The sequence below is a fragment of the Rhinolophus sinicus genome, linkage group LG02 (assembly GCF_036562045.2).
Source record: "Rhinolophus sinicus isolate RSC01 linkage group LG02, ASM3656204v1, whole genome shotgun sequence".
In the NCBI taxonomy this organism is placed as follows: Eukaryota; Metazoa; Chordata; class Mammalia; order Chiroptera; family Rhinolophidae; genus Rhinolophus; species Rhinolophus sinicus.
The window spans coordinates 8,186,200-8,208,763 of NC_133752.1; the positions used below are offsets into that span (position 1 = coordinate 8,186,200).

The following is a 22,564-nucleotide window of genomic DNA, read 5'->3' on the forward strand; positions in this document are numbered from 1 at the left end:
CTGCTACTGTCTTGAAATTCTTAATAACTCTTCAACAAGTCCTTATGACTTCTGAAGTCATGGACTGCCACAACTCCAAGCTTGATGCCACACGATGCTCCATCTGCTTAGAATGTCACCACCTACTTCTTCCCTTCCTGGGGAACGCTTCACAGCTCATGGCTCATTCTCTCTACAACTTTCTCTCCCTTCTCCAGGCAGAATTAGTCACTCAGTGCCTCTGCGTTCCCATGGCAACTCATGCATACCTCCAGAATTGCAGTGTTTGTTCTGTACTACATGTGCACGTGTGAGTTTCTGTGTGCCTCAACCGTGAACTCCAGGGCAAGGATCAGGTCTGAGTTGATCCCTTTGTTCCTTTGAAATAGTTCCTGATACTTGGTAGGGCTCCTTGGATGTGTGATAATGAGAAAGGTTTCAACAACCACTCACAGTCTGCTGCGGCAACGTGAAGCTTTTCGTTGTCTCTGTGCATTGGTCCCTCTGCACAAGGCGCCATTCCTTCTCTCTTCTTTGGACACACAGAACCCTTATTCTCCTTGTAATGCCCAACTAGAGGTCCCTTCTTCGGGGAAGCCTTTCTTGAATGTAAAAGAAAGAGGAAATCACTTCCTCTTCTGTGCTCTCTCAGTACTTACCTCATTGAACTGTGAGTGTTGAAATTGCCCACTTCCCACACTTGACTGAGGACTCTTGAAGCTTCTGTTTTACTCAACTTTGTATCCCAAGCCCTGGCATGATGCCCAGAACAAAACAACAACAACAACAACAACAACAATGAATGAAACAAGCAAGTAAAAAGAAAGCAAGCAAGGAAAGAAAAAGATAAACAAATCATATAGTTGCATGATACCAACATAATGACACCACAAATGAAAATTCCCACTTTATTACCTGACCTAAAATGAGTTGCTTAAGTGCCTTTTTCTTTATACTCTGGGGAGCACAAGAAGAATACGGGGCTTCTAAACTTTTCAGTATGAACTTGAATTGTCCAGTTGTATCAGTTTTATGGGTGCAGCTAAACTACTCATAGAATCCACACTTCCTTCCAGACAGAAAATAGAAGTTTTAAACTTTAAGATAAACAGGAAGCGCCCTCACAGTCTCACAGGTGAGCTGATTGATACATTTAACAAAGTAAATGGTGTGTTTACTTTGTGTATCCTTGTCTCCTTGTTGAAGATCAGTTGACTGCATATGTGTGGGTATATTTCTAGGTTCTATACTGTTCCATTGGTTTATGTGTCTGTTTTCATGCCCAGTACCATGCTGTTTGGATTACTGTAGCTTTGTAATACATTTTGAAATCAGGAGTCATGAGACCTTCCACTTTGTTCTTGCTCAAAATTCCTTCGTTATTCAGTCTTTTGTGGTTCCACATGAATTTTAGTGTTGCTTTTTCCTATGTCTGTAAAAACATGCCATTAAAGTGGTTTTTTGTTTGTTTGTTTTTTAAAAAGCATCACTTCACATACTCCCTCCAATAACCCTGTTTAGTTGGCACCACTATCTCCATTTTTCTAGTAAGAAAACTGAAGTTGGGAAAGCTGAAGACCATGTTCAATGTTATTTAGCTGATAAGCAGGGTGAGAACTAAACAAATACCATTCTTTCCCCAATACACATTTTTGGTTTTTATGGCTAGGGGATGAAGTGGGTTGTTACTTACACTAATAGGTTGAACTCATTTCATTTTAAAGATTCAGAAGGCAAAAACCCATTCTCAGCTAATGGGTGCCGACTAATTCCAAAAAGAATCCGTTACAAGTCTCTGCTTGCTAGAGAGTGTTAACTGTTTAGTAGCAGTCATTTTTAACAAGCTCATAACATTGCCATTACATGAATTATACATGGCTTATAAAATGATTATTTAGTCAGTGGAAAATTAAATCCGTCAGTGTTTTCCAAATCTGACCTAGGACATCCATCAGAAAAACTGTTAAATTTTTAATCAACTGTACTGCGGTTGATGTAGCTATCAGCCTAAATTGCTCTTTCTCCGTCATTCCCCCTTGTTGCAGAAATAGTGTCGAATTACCAGCTCTACGATGCTAATTGATTTTTTTCTTGCAGAGATTTAAGATGCAGTGACATGCCATCCAGCACTGAAATTAAAAAAAATGTTCCAGGAGCTTCAAAGACACACTTCACATATACTGAGTGATAATTTAGTATTTCAGATTTTTCTCCCTCTGACCCAACACTTCAAACTGGAGACCACCTCAGACTGAGATCACACTCTAACTATTCAGACCCAAACATTAAGAAATTATATAGTGTGTTAAAGGATGGTAATTGTTATGAATACAATAGGCAAAAAAGTGGGCCTTTCACTGTATAATAATGCAGCCTAATAAAAGTATGGATTCTCCAAATGCAGAGAGGGGAAACTGCATCCAAATAGAGAATTCCTGCAGCTATAAAGTGACTTAGACAGCTTCTCACTTTCTTTATAAATCCCATTTTTAAGTGCACTTTAAATTCTTCTGGTGACAATCAAGGGACACCCTCATATTTTTCTTCAGGGAAATTCTATTTATTAGTAGAACCTTTCAAACTCATCTTCGCACCCATTTAAAGAAGTATCTTCACAGGTAGACAGAAGCAGACCAGGGGAGGCAGAGCCCTGAGGATACTTCTCCGCCTGCAGCTCTGTGTCAGAAGCTCAGCTGGAAGCAGAAATAAAAAGATTCAGTGCCCACACCAGGCCCCTGACATAGCACTGCCCACCCCAGGCCCGAGCTGGCATCATGCTGTGAGTTTCTGCCCAGTCCAAGGCCCTTGCCGGCTTTCTCAGGCATGACTTATCACATGGTTATCTAGACCAGTGTTACAGGCTCCAATGTGCTCGTGACTCACCTGCCTTGTTAAAATGCAGATTCTGATTTGGTTGATATACAGTGGAGCTTGGTGTGCTGCATTTCTAACATACTCCCAAGTGACATTTCTGTTCCATGAGCCACACGTTGAGGAGCGAGGACCTATGACAAATGTCTGCAATGGAGCCATCCAAGATGAAAATCCTGGCTTCAGTCCTGGGTCTGGACCACTATTTCATACGGGGGCAACATGTGGCTTCCTGTAGGCATGAAGCACCAGTGGACTGAGGATATGCCCAGAATAGATGCTGTAAGAGAGTGGTGGAGGTGGGGGAAGGGGTAGGTAAGGGACCGTAGACATGTCTGCACACTGCTCTAGAGGCAGCTCAGGCTGACATCAGGAGAGAGGACCAGAGGTGATCACTTTTACTTCCCATGTGCTCTGGTGTGGGGCTCCATTCAACTGGAGGAAGGGGCGCCTTTTCTCATCCTCATGGTGGGGTCACCATATGAGATGGGGATGCACTTGCTCAAGGCCTCTCGCAGTCTGTCCACAACAATTTTAGTCCCAAAGTCCAAAGGAAAACATTCACTGTTTCCCTAATGTACTTGATACTTAGAAGCCTCTGTACATTTGCAATCACTGTTCCCTTTAACTAGAATAGTCTCTTTCTTTTTCCTGCCTGATGAGATCTTATTCATCTTTCTCGATAGATCTCCAGTGGCACCCATGGTTGCCAATTCCCCCCTCCCCACAATCCATTCTGAATTCTGAAAATCCCATTTAAGCACCCCCTGTCCCACAAATGGTCATTCAAATACCTTGATAAATATCAATTTCCCTATCTTGGTCTACAAGTGCCCGCTCGACATGTCCCTGCCTGCCTCTGGGACTCCTTTCCCTACTTGGATGCCCTCCCCCACAGTCACTCATCTGAACCTGGAAAGAGCTGTTCCCTCTTCCCCAGGAGTTTCACTTGTCTGGCCTCTGCCTCTTCTCCTTCCAGTCTTAGCTCATTCCACCAAACCAGAAGCAAAGTGGCCACAAGGCTTTCGCTGCGTATTGTCCTGTATTGCTCCCATCACCGCCTTTACGATGACCTGTTGTTTTCTCATGGGCTTATTGTCTGTCCTCGTCTGCCAGAATTACTAGTCCCATGAGATAGGGGATTCTGCTTTCTCTGTGGAACATTTTTTTCCCAGAGTCTAAACAATGTTGGGTGCTTGGAAAACTTTCAAAAAATATTGGTTGAATCAATGAATGTTGAAAGTATTTAACAAAATGGCATCCTCCTTAGAGACACAGATCTGGGCTTGAGAGACAGCTCTGTCCTGTACTAGCTACTTACAGCCTCTATGCCTCAGTTTTCTATCTCGTAAGATGGGAATAATAAGAGCCCCGCTTTTCAGACCTGTTGTGAGAAGTAAAACCTGCTAATGCACAGGTGAGGCACAGCAAGCATCAGGAGTGAGCTCGGTCAACACAGCTATGGTTCTCATTACCATCAACAACCTCTTTATTTACACAAGTGGAGCAGTAGGTGTTGGGGGGTGGGAGGCAGTGTGAAGGCACATGCCTGGGAACTGACACTGGAACCATGGTGTTCTCTCCTAGCTCCAGGAGATAGCACAAGATGGAGAATGTTTATTTAGCGAATCAGCTTGAAAGTTAGTAATTATCTGATTAATGACCATTCCACAAAGGGCTCCTGTTTCAGGATGATGGGTTTAAGTGTATCTGGACTCAAGGGAAAGATTCTAACCTGCTGCTATGTGAATGGTGAAATATTTAAAATTGGATATATGGAGTGGGGAGGTAATTATCTGTGCGGCAAACATATGGCAGAGGCTATATTTCTCCCGCTGAAAGAAACAAGTCCAAATATGTAACATACACACATTCTCCTTCCTATAAATACACAGATTGGATGATGCTGCAGCAACATTTTGCTAAGTACCAGAATCCCAGAGAAATCACTCGAAGCACGTTATCAGAGGAACAGATGGTCGTGTCCCTCCTGGTCTGAAGGTATTTCTGGCTGTCATGTGGTTACTCTATAAATAAACCTCATGGAGAAGCAATGAAAGGTAAGCAATCAGTTGCACTCTCAGACTTTACAAAAGAAAGCACTGAAAGAACAAAATAAAGGATGGCTATTTTAAAAATGATTCTGTCATAGAACCTGAGGGCAAGAAGGGGCCTTGAAAAACCATCAAGACCATCTGCTCATTCTAGGTGAAACCTCATTAGATTCGATTCAGCTTGACTTTGGAAGGCCTTCAGAGGATGACTCCAAGATTCAATCATGACCTCTGTGCCGTTGTTCAAAAATCCTGGCCCTTGGACTCTGCCCACCCACATCCAAGTCCCTCAGCTTCTTCCCACCACAGCCCTCTCCCCCAGGACACATTTCAGGCATCCCAGTCAAGTCATCGTTTCTGTATGTTCTGCTCTGACCTGGGGTGAGGAGCCCATGAAGGGAGGTGCTGTTAACTGAGTGCCCACTATTCCCAGGCAGTTTGCATTTACTGTGCTTGTTTTCCCTTCTCACAACCATACGACGAGGCATGTTCATTATTCTTATTTTACAGCTGAGGCTTTGAAGCCCAAGACGTTAACTATACAACCTAAGTCACACAGGTAGTGAGTGGATATAAAAGGGGGACCGTGCCTCAGCTTCTCTGCCTCCTTTCCACTTCATCAGAGCTCTGCAGCAACCTATCCTTTCTTTCTAATCCTTTATGCTTAACGCTTCCATGAAAGGCCTCTTCGCAGAACCAAAGGGACAGCCATCGACTCTCTAAAGCAGTCCACAAAACTCGGGCAAGGGGGGCTGGTCCAGTGGCTCAGGCGGTTAGAGCTCCGTGCTCCTAACTCCGAAGGCTGCCGGTTCGATTCCCACATGGGCCAGTGGGCTCTCCACCACAAGGTTGCCAATTCAATTCCTCGAGTCCCACAAGGGATGGTGGGCTCTGCCCCCTGCAACTAAAATTGAACACGGCACCTTGAGCTGAGCTGCCGCTGAGCTCCCGGATGGCTCAGTTGGTTGGAATGTGTCCTGTCAACCACAAGGTTGCCGGTTTGACTCCCGCAAGAGATGGTGGGCTGTGCCCCCTGCAACTAACAATGGCAACTGGACCTGGAGCTGAGCTGCGCCCTCCACAACTAAGACTGAAAGGACAACAACTTGACTTGGAAAAAAGGCCTGGAAGTACACACTGTTCCCTAATAAAGTCCTGCTCCCCTTCCCCAATAAAATCTTAAAAAAAAAAAAAAAAAAAAAAGAACTCGGGCAAGGGATGCCCACAGAATGAGAATCCCCATGTCCTACCATCCATTCATTTACTCACTCATTTTTAATTCTTCAACATGATAATGAGAACAAAGGACCCATGGCATACTTGCTCAAGCCAGAAACCTCTTGTCATTCTTTAAATGTCTCTATCTTTACCTCTGTCTAATCCTATTTACTTAATTGAACTTCTGAACTGCAGTTTCCAATTCTGTAAAATAGAGAAATTACCTATCGTAATGTCATGGTGATGACAAAGTATTATCTATGAAGTGCTTGGACCTTATATTTTTTAATGTATTGGGTGACATTGATAATAAGTTTCAACTGTACAATTCTATAATATCTGTACGGAACCACAAAAGACCCCAAATAGCCAAAACAATCTTGAGAAAAAAGAACAGAGCTGGAGACATCACAGCTCCGACTTGAAATTATACTATAAAGCTACAATAATCAGAGCAGCATGGTATTGGCAGAAAAACAGACACACAGACCAATGGAGCAGAACTGAGAGCTCAGAAATAAACCCATGTGTACACAGGAGACTAATTTTTGACAAAGGAGCCGGAAACATACAATGGAGAAAAGTAAGCCCCTTTACTACATGATGCTGGGTTCTTTAGCCTGTGCTAGTAGCATCCTTCCCTTTGTGCAAAGAATAAGGTCACCATTTACCTCAACCCCTCTTTCAATAGGGAAGAAACATATGTCCATTTTCCAAATCCCCAGGGCTGGATCTGTAAGAATTTCTTACAGTTTCAGCTCTGTTGGCCTCATTCATTGATGTATGCTCAGAATCAGATGGGAGCAGAGCTAGTTCAAAGCAGATGTTTAATGGGTCTTTGTTGAATCATATTGATAAATGGAACGTGAAAGCAAAGTAATTTTTCAGAAAATTATCTACTCATTTTAGTTTTTATAAAATAGATTTTATTCTTCATGCATTAAAAGCTATTTTTTAAGTGACACTTTTTAAATCAGATTTTTATCCTGTGATGGTAATAGTCTCAGTCATATCTAAAGAAAACTGGGTTTTCAAGATGTTAGACAAATTTTCTTTATTTCTAAAATTCTTTGTTCCTGCATTCAAGGAATAACCAAGAGCTCTGATTTGAAGAAATTCAGTACAAGAATAGCCTTTTATTTTTGTATTTAATTTTAGAAATTGATGTTTAAGACCCTTTTGGAACTTTTGTTTTAGGGAAAAAACAAAACAAAACAGTCCTATGTAAATAAAAGTACGCTGAAAACTTTGAAAAGACTTGAATTTCTGTGTTATTTTACTGTTTGCCTTATGTGAAAAGAATGTCCATCGATAGAGAAATGACATTTTGAACAATTCTGTTGGATTTTCATTGGCAGCGATAGCCTGTTTGCATATTTCATACTTCTGGTTGCCAACTTTGTTTTTTCCCCAACAATAAAATTTCTTTCTTAAATATTAACTACATCCCTATTATTCATTTTGTAAATATTTCTTTGGCCCTGTCATTTACGTTGCCTCTAGAAACATGGACTCTGGGAGGAGAAATGTATTAGAATCCTACCTGAGACAAGGCTGTTATGGGCCCCAGGGATGGACCCCTGGACAGAGGGCAGTGGTCCTGCCCTGCGCTGGGGCCAGTAGGAAACCTGGGCCAAGACAGTGGGTCTCTTTTCTCCCTGGCTTCCTCATCATAAATTACTTAAGTTAAATTTTCTCTAACATTCTTTTTTTTACAATATTATTGATTATATTTTCTATGCTGTACTTTACATCTCCATGACTATTTTAACTACCAATTTGTACTTCTTAATCCCTTCCCCCTTCACTCCCATTCCCCCAACCCCCCTCCCATCTGGCAACCATCAGTTTGTTCTCTGTATCTATGCGTCTGTTTCTGTTTTGTTTGTTCATTTATTTTGTTCTTTAGATTCCACTTCTAAGTGAGATCATGTGGTATTTGTCTTTCTCTGCCTGACTTACTTCACTTAGCATAATCCCCTCTAGGTCCATCTATGTGTCAGAAATGGTAAGATTTCATTTTTTATTTTTTTTTATGGCCAAGCAACATTCTTAAAAATGCCCCCTTTTTTCCCTATTAAAAATAATGTATGTTCATGGTAGAAAAATAAGAAACTGCAGGAAAAATAACTCTTCTGAAATGATCACCTTTCTATTTATATGTGTTCATGCATATGTATGAGTGTGTCTACGCCACAAACACACACATCCCTACAAAAGCAAGTGTGATTTATTATAAATGCTTTGGAACCCCTTGGACTAATCAGAATAAATATCTCAACCCTGTCCTTAGAGCTGCTTGTTGCCTTTGATATTCTTTTGAATTTTGGGAAATAATTATTGATTCATAGAAAATGGCACAGACCGTGCATAGAGGCAACATGTTCTCAGCCCCTATGAGAACATGGCGGCAAAAAATCTGGCTGTCATCATACACAATACATAGTCCTCAGACAATCTTATTACACACTTAAAGTAGCTTCAGAACTGCTCACCCGCATCCCGATGAGAAACAGATTTCCAAACTCAATTACAGCATTTGTGGATAGCTCTTACTATTTTTCACTTTACCAAGTATTTTATCCAGTCAAATTCCAGTTTTCCAAAGTTGTCTAGGTTAGTTCTTTGCCTCCCTAACCCCTTCCGTATGGTTTTATTATTTGTTGTAATTCAATTATGTTCATTGGGTATTTTTCCTATTCCACTTTGGGTTCCCCTGCCTTCTGCTTGTCTTTAATTATTTATTTTGGGGGTTTCTGAACTAGTCATGTGATTCTAAGAGTGAGAGCTATACCAACAGGTCTATTCAGAGAGCCTCTTTCTCTTCTCATTCTTGCTACCTGTTTCTGTTTTGTGCTACTTTGTAGCATTTTCCTATCTGCCCTCTGCATGTAACCAATCTCTTTAATTTTTGATTCGTCCTTTCAGCTTATCTTTTGCAAAAATGTTTGTCTGCATTTTCTTATATCTCTTCTTTCTTACATAACGGGTAGCTTACTATAGCTATTCCTTCCACTTAACATTATATTCTGAAAATCACATCATAGTAGTAAAAGATATCCTTTTTTTAAATTAAAGTTTATTGGGGTGACAACTATTAGTAAAGTTACATAGATTTCAGGTGTACAATTCTGTAATACATTATCTATATCTCACCTTGTGTGTTCACCACCCAGAGTCAGTTCTCTTTCCATCACCATATATTAGACACCATTTACCCTCTTCTAGAGACCCCTCCCCCCTTACCCTCTGGTAAGCCCTAAACTGTTGTCTATGTCTATGAGTTTTTGTTCCTTCATTTGTCTGTCTTGTTCTTTTGTTGTTTTCAGTTTTACATACTGCATATCAGTGAAATCATATGGTTCTCTACTTTTTCTGTCTGACTTATTTTGCTTAGCATTATAATCTCAAGATCCATCCATGTTATCACAAATGGTACTATTTCATCTTTTCTTACTGCCGAATAGTATTCCATTATGTATATATACCACAACTTCTTTATCCATTCATCTATTGAAGGATATTTTGGTTGTTTTCGTGTCTTGGCCATTGTAAATAAAGCTGCAATGAACATTGGAGCACACGTGTCTTTATGTATAAATGTTTTCAGATTTTTTTGGTAGATACCCAGGAGAGGGATTGCTGGGTCATATGGTAATTCTATTCGTAATTTTTTGAGGAACCTCCACACTGCCTTCCATAGCGGCTGCACCAATCTGCATTCCCACCAACAATGTATGAGGGTTTCTTTTTCTCCACAGCCTTTCCAACACTTGTTACTATTTGTTTTGTTGATGATAGCCATTCTGACTGGGGTGAGGTGATATCTCATTGTGGTTTTTGTTTGCATTTCTCTAATGAATAGTGATGTTGACCATTTTTTCATATGTCTATTGGCCATTTGTATGTCCTCTTTGGAGAAATGTCTCTTCAGGTCCTTTGCCCATTTTTCAATTGGGTTGTTTGTTTGTTTTTTTGTTGTTGAGTTGTATGAGTTCCTTGTATATTTTGGATATTAGCCCCTTATCGGAGGCGCTGTTTGCAAAAATCTTCTCCCATTCCGTTGGTTGCCTCTTTATTTGTCGATGGTTTGTTTTGCTGTGCAAAAGCTTTTAAGTTTGATGTAGTCCCATTCGTTTATTTTAACTTTTGCTTCCCTTGCCTTTGGAGTAAAATTCATAAAATGCTCTTTGAACCCAAGGTCCATAAGTTTAGTACCTATGTTTTCTTCTATGCAGTTTATTGTTTCAGGTCTTACGCTTAGGTTTTTTTCTTTTTTTTTGGGGGTGGGGGACTTTTTTTTTAATTTATTTTTTAAATTTATTGGGGTGACAATTGTTAGTAAAATTACATAGATTTCATGTGTACAATTCTGTATTACATCATCTATAAATCCCATTGTGTGTTCACCACCCAGAGTCAGTTCTCCTTCCATCACCATATATTTGATCCCCCTTACCCTCATCTCCCAACCCCCACCCCCCTTACCCTCTGGTAACCACTAAACTATTGTCTGTGTCAAATGAGAAACAAAAACTCATATGCTGAGGTTTTTATCCATTTTGAATTAATTTTGATACATGGTGACAGATAGCAGTCCAGTTTCATTCTTTTGCATGTGGCTTTCCAATTCTCCCAGCACCATTTATTGAAGAGGCTGTCTTTTCTCCATTGCATGGTTTTGGCTTATTTGTCAAAAATATCTATCCATGTTTATGTGGGTTTATTTCTGGGTTCTTGATTCTATTTCATTGGTCTGTGTGCCTGTTTTTCTGCCAATACCATGCCGTTTTGATTATTGTTGCCCTGTAGTACAAGCTAAAGTCAGGGAGTGTAATACCTCCAGCATTGTTCTTTTTTCTTAGGATTGCTTTGGCTATTCGGGGTCATTTGTTGTTCCATACAAATCTGATGATTTTTTGTTTTATTTCTTTAAAAAACACCATTGAGATTTTGATGAGGATTGCATTAAATCTGTATATTGCTTTGGGTAATATGGCCATTTTAACTATGTTGATTCTTCCAATTCACGAGCACAGAATGTCTTTCCATTTCTTTGTGTCTTCTTCAATTTCTTTTAAAAACATCTTATAGTTTTCAGCATACAGGTCTTTCATATCCTTGGTTAAGTTCATTCCCAGGTATTTTATTCTTTTTGTTGCAATTTCGAAAGGAATTGTTTCTTTTTTCATTTCTTTTTCTGAGATTACATTGATAGTATATAGGAATGCAATGGACTTTTGTACGTTGATTTTGTAGCCAGCAACTTTACTGTATTCGTTGATTGTTTCTAATAACTTTTTGGTGGAGTCTTTAGGGTTTTCTATACATAGCATCATGTCATCTGCAAAGAGTGACAATTTAACTTCTTCATTCCCAATTTGGATGCCTTTATTTCTTTCTCTTGCCTGATTGCTCTGGTGAGGACTTCCAACGCTATGTTGAAAAGCAGAGATGATAAGGGACAGCCCTGTCGTGTTTCTGAACATAGAGCAAAAGTCTTCAGTTTTTCACCGCTAATTATGAGATTAGCTGAGGGTTTGTCATATATGGCCTTTATTATGTTAAGGTATTTTCCTTCTATACCTATTTTATTAAGTGTTTTAATCATAAATGGATGTTGTATCTTGTCAAATGCTTTTTCTGTGTCAATTGATATAATCATATGATTTTTGTCCTTTATTTTGTTTATGTGATGTATCACATTGATGGATTTGCGTATGCTGAACTATCCTTATACCCCTGGGATGAACCCCACTTGGTTGTGATGAATAATCTTTTTAATGTATTGTTGTATTCGATTTGCTAGAATTTTGTTTAGGATTTTAGCATTTGTATTCATCAGAGATATCGGTCTGTAGTTTTCTTTTTTTGTGTTATCCTTACCAGGTTTGGTATCAGAGTAACATAAAATGAGTTACGGAGTATTGTTTCTTCTTCAATTTTTTGGAAGAGTTTTAGTAGGACAGGTATTATATCCTCTTTGAAGGTTCGTTAGAACTCACTAGTGAAGCCATCTGGTCCCTGACTTTTGCTTTTCGGAAGGTTTCAGATGACTGATTCAATTTCTTTACTGGTGATCAGTCTATTTAGATTATCCAGTTATTCATGATTCAGCATAGCAAGGCTATATGTTTTTAAGAACTTGTCCATTTCTTTTAGGCTATTGAATTTGTTGGCATATAGTCTTTCATAGTATTCTTGGATAATCCTTTGTATTTCTGTGGCATCCATGATAACTTCCCCTCTTTCATTTCTGATTTTGGTTTATTAGTGTCTTTTGTCTTTTTATCTTAGTGAGTCTAGCCAAGGGTATGTCAATTTTATTAATCTTTTCAAAGACCCAACTCTGTCACATTAATTTTTTCTATTGTCTTTTTGTTCTCTATTTCATTTAGTTCTGCTCTGATTTTCATTATTTCCTTTTATCTGCTGACCTTGGGTTTCATTTATTCTTCTTTTTCTGGTTCTTTAAGGTGTAATGTCAGGTTATTTATCTGGGATTTTTCTTGTTCCTTGAGCTAGACATGTAATGATATAAATTCCCCTCTTAAAACTGCTTTGTCTGCATCCCCCAAATTTTGGTAGGATGTATTTTCATTCTCATTTGTTCCTATGTATCTTTTGATCTCTCCTCTTATTTTTTCTTTGTCCCGGTTGTTCTTTGAAAATATGTTGTTTAATCTTCACATATTTGTGGTTTTTCCTGCTTGCTTTTTGCAGTTGATATCCAATTTCAAAGCCTTGTGATCAGAGAATGTGCTTGGTATGATTTCAATCTTCTTAAATTTGCCAAGGCTAGTTTTATGTCCCAATATATGGTCTATCCTTGAGAATGTTCCATGTACACTAGAAAACAATTTATAGTCTGATATTCTAGGATGAAGTGCTCTATAAATGTCAATTATGTCCATTTGACCTAATGTGTCATAGAGGGCTGATATTTATTTATTTTCTGTTTGGATGATCTATCTGTAGCTGTCAATGATGTATTTAGGTCTCCTACTATAATTGTGTTTTGGTCAATCTCTCCCTTTAGTTCTGTTAGTAATTGCTTGGTATATTTAGGTGCTCCCTGATTGGGGGCATAAATATTGATGACTATTATGTCTTGTTGTATAGTCCCCTTTATCATTATGAAATGTCCATCTTTGTCTCTTGTTACGGTTTTTTATCCTGAAGTGTGATATCAGTATGTCTACACCTGATTTTCTCTGGATACCATTTGCTTGGAGTGTCAATTTCCACCCTTTTCCTTTGATTCTATATTTGTCATTGTAGCTGAGATGTGTCTCTTGGAGGCAGCATATAGTTGGGTTTAGTTTGTTGATCCAATCTGCTACTCTGTGCCTTTTTATTGGTGAGTTCAGTCCATTTACATTTAGGGTGATTATTGATATGTGAGGATTTCCTATAATTCTATCTTTGGTTTTCTGGTAAAACTGTGTCTCCATTGTTTCTTTGCCTTTTTGTTGTTGTCTATTATTTCTGTGTGGTGGTATTTTATGATTTTTCCCTGTTTCTTCTTTTATTAAGCTATATATTTCAGTTCTAGATTTTTTTTGAGTGGTTACCATTAAGTTTATGTAAAAGAGAGTTTCGTATTTAGAGTATTCCATTTTCTTCAGCATGCTTACTTCTTCCATTCCTTAATTCCATTTCAGGCCTTTACTCTTCTCCCTTTTATGTTTTTGTTGTCACAAATTATCCCTATTTATGCTGGTCAAATAGTCTCCTTCAGTATTTCTTGTAGTGCAGGTTGTGTGTTAGAAAATTCCCTCAGCTTCTGTATGTCTGGAAAGGTCTTGAGTCCTCCTTCATATCTAAAGGATATCTTTGCTGGATATATTATTCTTGGCTCATAATTTCTCTCTTTCAATAGTTTGAATATTTGGTTCCACTCCCTCCTGGCTTGTAGAGTTTCTGCTGAAAAATCTGATGATAATCTAATGAACTTCCCTTTGTAGGTTACCATCTTCTTTTCCCTGGCTGATTTGAGGATTCTTTCTTTGTCGTTAATTTTTAACAGCTTCAATACAGTGTGCTTTGGAGAAGGCCTCTTGGGGTTGAGGTAATTAGGTGTTCTATTTGCTTCTTGGATTCGAGAATCCAGTCTTTCTGCAAGTTTAGGAAATCCTCGTCAACTATTTGTTTGAATATATTCTCTGTTCCCTTCTCTCTTTCTTCCCCTTCTGGTATGCCCATTATTCTTATATTGCTCTTTCTGATGGAGTCACAAAGTTCTTGTAGTCTCACGTCTCAGGTCTCTTTCTCCTTCCATCCTTGTCATTTCCAGATTTCTAGCTTCGATGTCACTGATTCTTTCCTCCACCTGGTCAACTCTACTACCTAAACTGTCTCTTTCATTCGTCATTTCTTTTCTTGAGTTCTTAATCTCCAGAAATTCTATTTGGGTCTTTTTTAAAAATTCAATCTCTTTGGTATAGTGTTCATTTTGTTCTTTGATTGTGTTTCTGAGTTTATTAAACTGCCTGTCTGTGTTTTCTTGCATCTCGTTGAGTTTTTTAAGAACTGCAATCTTGAATTCTCTATCATTTAAGTCACATATTTTCATGTCTTTAAGTTCATTTTCTGGAGACTTTTCACATTCTTTCTGAGCTGTCTTGTTACCTTGGTTATTCATGGCAATTGATGATTTATTATTTCTCTTACTAGACTTCTATAGGAATGGGTCCTGCAAGAGGTTCATAGAAAGAGGTCTTTCTTTTGTTTTTCAGTAGGTGTTTATAGAATGTTTTATTTTCTCTCCGACTGCAGCCTTTTATTCTCTCTCACATTGTAATGTTATATTTTCTCTGCACTATTCCAGCTTCTCACACAATGGGGGGGATTCCCTGGAAGGCAGGCTTCTCCTCTGTTAACAGTTTGCCTGAGTCATAGGGCTTTGCCTCCATGGGAGGATGTGGAGAGCTTCTGGAGTTCCAAAGCTCTTCAGGCACCAGATTCAGAGCCCGAGCGTTTCAGCAGCTCTGTTTACTCCTGAAGGATCCGCCCAGATAGGTGGGGACAGGGTTGGGGTGTGTTGTGAGAGGTGGCCCAGAACAATGGCTGTGACCACTACCACAGCCAGTCCTGCTTCCGTGGCTTCCTCCCCTTTGCCAGAACTAGTTGGGCTGTGAGTCCATGTCTGTGGACCAGTTCTCAGAACTGCAAATATTCTGTTCTTTTCATCTGAAACTGCTACTGTTCCACTTCTAACACTGGGCAGGTGGGGGCAGGGTGAGTTCTAAGAGGGTAGGGAGGGGTTGGCTAGTCTCAGTACCTTAGGTTTCTGTTCTCTGCTCAGCAGTGAGGGCTTAAACCACTGTTTTCAGCCTTCTTCCCTCAGTCTTTTCTCCAAGGTCTCTGCCGTAAGTGTTGGGTTCAGCTGTGTTATATGCTGTCCCCTCAACCCTGTGGGCCATATGTGAAGCCCTAACAGTCCGAGTTCTTCCCCCTCCCGCAGCTGTTTCCAAGATGCAGCGAGCTCGGAGCATTGAGCTAGGTCTGCATCCTGCACCCACGTGTCCCTGTCTCTGCACTTCTCCCTTCCCTCTTCCCCCGCTCATGCCTTTAGGTGATTTCAGTAGTGGCCCTCTTAGTCTTGCCTGTCTGCTGTGCAGGGAGTCCTTTGTGGAGTTATAGTTGTTCAATTTGTTGTAAATTCCAGGGGTGATTTCAAGAGGCTCACCTCATGCCACCATTTTTATGATGCATCTCTCTTTCTTTGTTTTTTCATATAGCTGCATAGTATTCCACTGTGTGAATGTACCATAGTTTTTCAGTAATCATTCTATGTATGAGCATTTAGCTCATTTCTAATATTTTGTAATAGCAAAGAATGCTGCAGTGAATAACCTTGTGCACGTATGCATTTCATCCTGTAGATTCCTACAGGTAGAACTGTGGAGTCAAAAGACAAGTGCAGAAATAGTTTTGTTGGGTCTCGCCAACTTCCTGTCCAGAAGCGTTGTATCGATTTGCATGTCTGCCAGTAATGTTTGAAGAGAATGTGATCTCCCATGTTTGCTGACAGGACGTGTTGCCCTTTTTTTTTTTTTTTTTAATAGATATTCTTAGAGTAGATTTAGATTAACAGAAAAGTTAAGTGGAAAGTAGAGAGTTCCCATATAACCCATGCCCTACACATGCATAGCCCTCCGTCCCCTACTATCACATCTCCGACCAGAGGGGCAGATTCGGTACAGTCGATGAACCTACATTGACACATCATTATCACCTAAAGGCCATAGTTTCCATTAGGGTTCCCTCTTGGTCTCGTACATTTTATGGGCTTTCACAAATGTATAATGCCATGTATTCACCATTACAATACTATATAGAATAGTTTCACTGCCTGCAAATTTTCTATGCTGAACCTATTTATACTTCCCTCTTCCTTAACTGCTGGCAACCATTGATCTTTTTACTCTCTGTATAGTTCTGCCTTTTCCAAAATGTCATATGGCTGGAATCATACAGTATGTAGACTTTTCAGATTGGCTTCACTTTGTGAGTTGTCTGTCCATATATCTGCTTATTTTTATATCATTTTTTTGGTCCTTTGTCCCTGAATTTTCAAAAATACCTTCTATATTAAGACTCTTAAAGCTTTGTAGATGGTACACATTACAAATATTTTCTCCATTTTTCAGTTGTCTTTTGATTTTGTTTATAATGTTTTATGCTATGCATTTTTATACATTTTTTTTGTAGTCAACTTTATCAATCTTTATTGCCTCTGGAGTTAAAAAGTCTCTTTCCCTATTCTAAAGTTAAAGAGGAATTCACCCATGTAGTTTATGTGTGGTTCCATTTTCTTATATTTAGATTTTTAATTCATTTAGAACTTATTCTTATGTATGGTGTGAGATAGGAATCTAATTTTATCTTTTTCCAAATGGCTACCCAATTCTCCCAGCTCCACTTATTTAAAAATCCATCTTTGCCTGGAGTTTGTCTTAATCACTGTGTTCTTGGACATCTGCCTTCTGCTGTGGAGCTCTTATTATTAATGCAAGTGAGATCTTAGATTTTGCTTTTGCATTTTCTCAAAGAATACTTTTGAAATATGGAGCTTTTTATAATTTGATTGCCAGTGAATTCTTGCTTTTCCTTAATATGCTACATAAAATAGTGGCTTACCAAAATGGAATGGTGTCTGATACTGCAGCTTTTTCTATATCACAGCCTGGTACTTTGTGACTAAGCTGGGGTGATGAGGATGGGTGTCTTAAATATCCTTTCACGGAACATCTTTTGCTGTTTGTGGTGGTCGCTGAAATCATTGCTCTCATACTAGGAAGCCAAGGCCCTTCCTATATAACATTTACCACCCTTTTCCCCAAAACAATAGCCTATAGGTTGTAGACTGTGGATGATAAATTTATTGCTTACCTTGTTAACCAGTGTATCTTTAGGGTCTAGTACAGTGCTGCACACACAGTAGGCAGTAAATTAAACTTTTGTTTAATGACTACGATAGTGAAACAATAAATAAACGACTGGTATATTACTCTTAAGTCATTTCCAATCCAGTGTTGGAGCAGCTGTGATAGCAGGTTATTAGACATTAAACACCTGGTTTTCAATATTTAAATAAAAAATTATATTTAGGAATGTACGTTCCCACTATGGATCAATTATCTGTGGGAGTTTCTACTATGGATCAATTATTACACCAGGACATTTCACTTCTGTTAGTTCACTTAATTCTCATTGCAACCCTATGAAGTAGATATTAGTCTGCGTAACAGAGAGGGAGGGGAACTCAGAAAGTTTCATTAATTTTGTGAAAGGTGACTCAGCTACAAAGTAAAGCCATGTCTTTGGGCTTCAAACGTACCTTTCTCAGTAATGTGTTGAGAAGTGTTAGGGTTTTGTTTTTCTAAAAATGCAGAAACAAGGAGAGATGATGATGGTCCATGACCACCCCTTGCAATGGCTGATGTGTGATAATGTACTAGTGTTTACTCTCTATTTCTTGATAAGTTATCAGAACTTTGCTGCTTCTCACAATACTATTAGCATACCTGGGTCTGTAGCAGGTAATAAGTAATTCAGACTGAATTTGGCAAGAGCAAATATTTGTCCTTTCCCACTTTCTGTTGGCTTGGGAGGAAATTATTTTCCCTCTTCCATTGTTTACTGAATAAAAATGCATTTACATTGCTTTCTAAGCCAGCTGTGTGGTCTGGCCTATTTTTCCCCCATTGCTTCGATGAATAAATTGTGCAAAATTTACTTGCTCCAGTAACAACAGATCCTGTTAAGAAAACATTCAGTTAGACTCATACAACAAAACACAGCAATCTGATGTCTGGGTCAGATTTAAGAAATCAATTCTCTCCTGCTTCCAAAGAAGTCATTTTATTCTGGAAGACAAACTATCATGGTACAACGTAGGAAATGGAAACTCCATTCAGAACCACCCTGGGTTTTCTGATGGGTCCATAGTTATATTTAGTATATGTAAAGATAGGTCAGAGGCAGTTGCAAATAATGATAACATTTTCTTAGTCTGGGCTTGCTGAGACCCTCCTCATAACAATGTGATAAAAATACTATGAATTTGTCGAGAGCATTTTATTGCACAGTGTGGTCCTGCATTTGGAGTCAGCCATGATGCAGGGAAAGGAAGAATAAAAGAGTTAGATTTGAAGTCAGGCCTCTTAGGTCCAATTTCCAACTAAGTGACTTATTAGTTATTCAACTGACCCAAGTGTCTTTCTCTGTTTGAATCTGTAAAATGTGCAGATTTAATTGAGACTTGCATACAAAAGCCTTCAATATGATGTAAAACACTATGCACATGTAACACTTTTTTATTCATATCGTTTTTCTTGAATTTTTCCTTCCCACTGACTTCGGAAGGTAAGTAATGACACTAACACTACAGAGACTTACTTGAGATGTAAGCAGAGTGGGCCTTCTGGTTATATCCTTTTTGTAAGGAAAAAGCTGCAACTGGAGAGTGAGGGAGCGCAGATCATCTGGTCAGCCCTTCAACAATTCTTAGTTTCGTTTTAATGCATACATCTCTGTGCTGAGCTCTCTTCTGGGTGCTGGGTAAAGGTTGAAAAAGAGCATGCGTAGTCAGTTTACCAGTTTATGATGCTGCCTAGGGTTTAGGAACGATCATAAATGAGTAAATCTTAATCCCTCCCCTCAAGGTGCTCACAGTACATTGGGAGGGGAAGGTGGACACGTGTCATGTAGGGTGTCATGTGGGGCCTCTTGTCCCACTCCCCACACAAGAACGCAGGACATGGTGAGGCCAAAAAGGAACACCTATGGAGCCATAAGTAGGGGAGTCAGACCACTATTTTCTCGCTGGCGGCTGGGTTGGAGACACAGGAAGCAGGAGCCACACTATCTGCAACCCGCCGTCCGCTTCTACTGCCAACCAACTTTGCTAACTGCAGTCCACTCTTGTTAGCTCAGCCACCATCTTCTTGCTAGCCCCCATTTGCTGCTAGTGTAGCCACGGCAGTTATATTAGTGGCCAATGGCTCATTGGTTACAGTGACGGCCAACTAGCCACAGCTGATGGCCATCCAATCACAGTTGATGGCCATTTACTACCTGAGCCAGCACCTTTCCATGTGAGGCCGAGAGCCTGGAAACTGCACTCCTGGCTCTGTCCCCACAAAAATGCACCCCTGATTTCAAAGATTTAATACATAAAAAAGAATGCAAAAGATCTCATCAACTATTTGTATATTAATCATTTCTTGAGATGATAATATTTTGGATATAGTAGGTTAAATAAACTGTAATAGTAAAGTCATATATGTTCCTTTTTACCTTTTTTAAATGTGGCAACTAGAGAATGACAATTATACGTATTTGATTTGCTTTGTATTTCTATTGGATATTGCTAGTTTAGTCTTTTGTGTTTTCAGATGACTTGTCAAACTATTTCTTTCTGCATGATGATTTCCCCCTTCGGTGGCCTTTGGTGTTCTTTATTGCTAATAACCTTCAGTTCAGACCATCCTAATTCATCAGAGCCACTTTCAAGTATTGGCTCCGAAAGAAAAAGGTGTCAGAATCCAGACTCTTTTCTTCACAGAAAGTTTTTTCATCATATGCAAATTTACTGCCCCTGCCTCATCGCTAGCTGTGTGTGTCAAGGGAAATTTGGAGCATCTACCTGTCTTCCAGTTAAGAAATTTAATTACTCTAGTGAGTTAGAGGCAAGACCAACAAAGACAAGTTGGTGCCTTCACCCAGACTCGGGTGAAGCTGGTAACGCTTAAATGACATAATTTACAATGAAACATGACAAGGCACTTAATCTGTTTTATTCTTACCATCTGTAAAATGGGTGTAGCACTCAATGTGTATTTGGGTAACCAAGTCCAGAAAGTGGTTTGGAAATCATATAACATTAGGACCAAAACCAAAAAACTGGGATAGGGAACAGTCGAATGTATTTAAATCGTGTCCTTTGCATATCAGCTGTCTCAGAAAGGAAAACAAAAAGAATCAACTGATGGGATTAAATCAGCTAGAGATGTGGCACCCCCAGAAGCAGAAGAAACGTGTGAGAGCTTCAGACATAACCTGTGCATGCCAGTGTCCACACATTGAGCATGTTCATACCCCAGGGGCCAAAACAAAGGCACCAGTGATCACAGCCAGAGCGTCATCCTGCAGGAAAGCATCACCCACTGTAACAAAGTCCTTAAGTCTTTAGAAAATCTTAGTATGCACTATAACAAACATCTCAGTATAGCTTTCTCAGGAAGGATCTTGAAACACCACTGGGGTGAATTTTAAACATGGTCTTCTTAACATATCCCTTCCCAAAGCTCAGAGAATGCAGGGAGGCACTCCAAAGCCTACCTGAATGGGAAACGTTGAAAGCTAGATTCTTTTTCACTGTGAGTACAAAATATATGCAAAGCGGTAACCTGCAAGACTCAAAGCAACTACCCAGGAGGACTTCTGGGCTGGGTAGGTGAGTTTCTGAAGCAATTACTCTGAAAATGCCACGCTGCTTTTCAGTGTAAAAAGAGACTTGGTGTTGTGTACCTCCCCATTAGCTCCAAAGTGTTGAGATGTGAAAATTATTTTAATGGGAATGGGAATAAGAATGGGGTCTTGACTTTACTCCGTTGTTTGGCTGTATATACCAGAAGACGTGTAATTTGAGGTCTTCCTTCAATAGGCATTGAATGTTGGAGATGGGTGGTGGTGGTGGGGACATTCAAAAGCCTGGGCTGAGGTCACCAAGGGGCAGAAGGAGGCTAAAAGGGCTCAGAACAACCTGCTCTTCCACTGCAGTCTCTTTCAAAGGGCATCGTGAAGTTAAATTTGTGACGAACAATCCTAAAATTGAACTGAAAATACATGTCCATAAATTGATATGTTAAAAAAAAATATTCAAAACAGCTTTATTCATAATAGCAAAAAAACAAAATAAATGTTCATCCACAGGTGAATGGATACAGAAATGTGGCATGGTCATTCAGTGGAATACTACTCAGCCATAAAAAGGAACGAACTACAGATAAATATAATATCATGGCTGAATCTCACAAACCGTACATTTGGGAAGAAGAAGCCAGAAAACAAGATTATGTGTTATATTATCCCATTTATACGAAGTTCTAGAATAGCAGAAACTACAATGTGGTGGCAGGTTATTAGAACAGTAGTTGTGTGTAGGGGGTGAGACTTGACTGGAATATATGTAGCCCCAGGAGAGATGTTTCTGGGGTGATGAAAATGTTCTCTCGTGTTATCAGACTGGTGTTGGCACAAATGTATACATTTGTCAAAACTCATCAAAATGTACGTGAAATCTGCATTTTGTTGTGTGTAAATTATACTTCTATTTTTTAAAGGTAGAAGTAAAAAACCCCATTTTCCAAGTTCAAATGCACTTTGTTTATATCACAGCCATCGTGAATCTATGGGTGGAATCTGACTTCAAGATTCATCCATACATGCAGTTTTCTCTTCTCCATGGCTTTTTCTAAAATTTCTGTCATTTCCTATTTTGCCAGGAAGTGTGGAGAAAAGGAAAAGTAGCCCGAACGTGAATGGGTTTTTCTAAACAGAGAACGGGTTTGCCTTTAAAGAGGAGAGAACGATGCATCCTCCAGCAGATATCTAGTCTCAGAGATTGTTTTAATGATAATTGGTCAATAATGGTTTCCTTAGTAACTAGCAACTAACACCTGAAACAGAACTTGGAGTTCGAGAAAAATTAAAAAAAAACTTGGATTATTCTGGTCACTTTTCCAAAAGGGCAAGCATCTGGAAAAATAAATCTTTCATTTCAAACAGAATGAAGATAAAAATAACAGAGCTTTAAAACAGAGAGATACACTGGTTTCCCCACATACTTTTTTATTTCCTTGATAGTTGGTCAACAAAGTTTAATCTAGCCTCTGGCTCCTGTCTGTAGATTAACCACATTCAAGTAAAGT

General features: G+C 39.3%; 1 long non-coding RNA gene across 14 annotated transcripts in view; it reads left to right on the forward strand.

Annotated features, from left to right (window-relative positions):
• LOC109452126 (uncharacterized) overlaps positions 1-7,967 on the forward strand; it is a 401,284-nt gene extending 393,317 nt beyond the window's left edge. For 12 of the 14 annotated variants that reach the window (XR_012492644.1, XR_012492645.1, XR_012492636.1 and 9 more), the window contains one exon: positions 4,746-7,967. This is a non-coding gene — a long non-coding RNA (uncharacterized LOC109452126). The remainder of the gene's footprint in view (positions 1-4,745) is intronic. The other 2 variants (XR_012492651.1, XR_012492664.1) reach the window with 2 other exon arrangements.
• Positions 7,968-22,564: the final 14,597 nt, after the last annotated feature.